This window comes from the organism of the source record quoted next, unplaced genomic scaffold, assembly GCF_019419815.1.
Source record: "Pyrus x bretschneideri cultivar Hongxiangsu unplaced genomic scaffold, Pyrus_bretschneideri_v1 Contig97, whole genome shotgun sequence".
NCBI lineage: Eukaryota > Viridiplantae > Streptophyta > Magnoliopsida > Rosales > Rosaceae > Pyrus > Pyrus x bretschneideri.
In genome coordinates, this window is record NW_025999839.1 from 1,186,495 (window position 1) to 1,189,114 (window position 2,620).

Here is a 2,620-nt window from a genome sequence, read left to right on the forward strand (position 1 = left end):
AACCAAATGACAAAATTATCTAAAGTTAAACTCAATCTAGCTAACCTGTGCGCCACCTTGTTCGTTGCTCGGCCATTAAACATGGTCATTCTTTGTGTGAAAGCTTGCATTGCTTGTTGGATGTCAGCAATGATATTCCCAAAAGGAGACAAATCTCTTTCCCCTTCATTTTGTAAAGCAAACATTACCATCAATTCATCCCCTTCCAACTCCACTCTCTGTTGTTGCTGCTCCTGTGCAAAACACGCAGCATCTCTAGCTGCCAAAAGCTCCACTGTCTTTTGAGCCCACGCTGCAATGAATTTAAAATTCTTAGATTTTAAAAAATTAGTTCTTAGCTAACTTAAATGAATATATATTAAATAATAAAGAAATGTTATACTACTACAAAATCATTTATTAGTGTCGCTATGATAATCGACAAGAAACGTATATTACTGTCGTATATTAAGCAAAATCCAACAGAAAATAGATGCAGTGGCGGATATAATAACGACAGAATTGTCAACGTCAGGAAATGAATTTTCCAACAGAAAATACTCTAAAACTGACAGAAATTGTGTCGAATATAACCGACAGAGAATATATTAATAATGATTAAATAAGAGCATTCTCTGTCGGATAAAACCGACAGAAAATATATTAATAAAAAAAAATACAAATGTATGTTTCATCTCTATTAAAGAGACAATACAAATGATGGTACAAAAAGAAAGAATAACATTTTTTATTGTAATTACATACGCATGTTATAGGTAATCTTCTTCCTCATAATACATTTCATGGAACAATCTTGTAAGCCTTCATCTTCTTAATCCACGAAATGAAGGACTTTTTGGAATTCCTGAACCCCAAAAAGCCATGCTCTTTGCTCTTATTCATACTGACCAACAAAGCCTCCCCACCCAACACAAAGTCAGCAAACCACCACACCGCCACCTCCTCCAACTTCGTCGTCTGCAACTCATTCTCCCTCACAATCTCCTCCCACACACCGACTTTCCCTTCCTTCATCTAGACCAACCTCAGCCTACCACCCTCCTCATCATCAAACCCATACTCCTCGATCCCAAACTGCTCAGCCAACACCTCCCAAAAATGCTTCCATTTAAACACATCTCCATTGTTCACATTAAACGCTTCGTTTTTCGCATACGGATCCGCTACCGCCCATATATGTTGCTCTGCTATCAAATTTGCATCTGAAGCCACCGCATACACTCCCAAGCCGCTTTGCTACCGGGAAACTTCAATGGTCTTCCTTCCTTCTTACATACAGCAGCATAAACACAAAGCGCAACGATTATGTTCATCAAGCTATAAGGAGAAAACCCAAAAATATTATTAGGCTGATGTACCGACCAAGTTAAACCCTCTTTTTTTTTCTCAACCTCTTCAAACAATATGTCTTCAAGAGTGTAGTAAAAATTGGGCACGTCAAGCCTAGGTAAGCCCTCCGACCAAGTTAAACCCTTTTTTTTGTCTCAACCTCTTCGATTTAATAACATAATCAAAATTTAAAACACAAACTGAATGTAATACAAATAATTTAAAATATACTGGTTTCAGAATGTTGCTTCTTGAATTGTTCTTCCATGGTGATTGAAGCGAGAAGGAGAAGGGGAGAAGAGCAGGAGAAGGAGAAGGAAATGAGGAGAGGAAAAAAGGGGGAAGGAAGAGGGAAGGGAGAAAGCACCGGCATAAGGAAGAGATGGAGGGGTTTTATTTTGGAAAATTTTTATTACTTTCGGTTATAATCGACAGAAAAAAAATGGCGGCAAAAATCCCCCCAAAATTTTGTTACAATTTTAAAAAATAAAATAATAATTGTTTGGTTTAATAAATAAATAAATAATATGTATTTAAATAGAATACGTTTTTAAAAATTAAATAAATAATTGTTTGGTTTAATAGATAATAACCCATATAAAATATGTGATAAAGAAACAAAAAGATAATTGTACAATGAAAATGTCATCACACAAACTAAATATTGTCTAATCAATACTTGAAAAACATAAATAAAAATTTAGCCCAAATTATTTTTCCCACTTCAAAATTTAGTCAAATTTAACAGAGATATGCATTCTACGAAACTAGTTTCAATGATTTAACCATCAAACTTGTTTCTAGATACTACAAGATCACATACGTAAAAAATCGCAAAAAAAAAAAAAAAAAAAAAAAAAATTCAGAGATTAGGTAACGAAACAAAAATTTTCAACGATTATGAACGAAAAATTACAATTTAACAGTTATTTTAGCTTCGGTTTTGATGATTTTTTTACAGCTACACTCCTCGACCCTATGAGAATACAATGAACGAATTCGATCTTCAATTTAAAATATTTACACTAGTGGATACCACAAAATCTTATTTTATACTAAATAGAAGTATAATATTAACTCTAAGTGTTTGTTTAATCTACCGTTTTGAAGCGATATTGTAACATCCCACATCGCCTAGGGGAGTGATCCTTATATGTATATTCCCATCTCTACCTAGCACGAGGCCTTTTGGGAGCTCACTGGCTTCGGGTTCCGTAGGAACTCCGAAGTTAAGCGAGAAGATGGCTAGAGCAATCCCATGATGGGTGACCCACTGGGAAGTTGCTCGTGA

General features: G+C 35.0%; 1 pseudogene; it reads right to left on the reverse strand.

The window, feature by feature from the left end:
* Positions 1 to 738: 738 nt before the first annotated feature.
* Positions 739 to 1,597, reverse strand: LOC103965735 (annotated as a pseudogene).
* Positions 1,598 to 2,620: the final 1,023 nt, after the last annotated feature.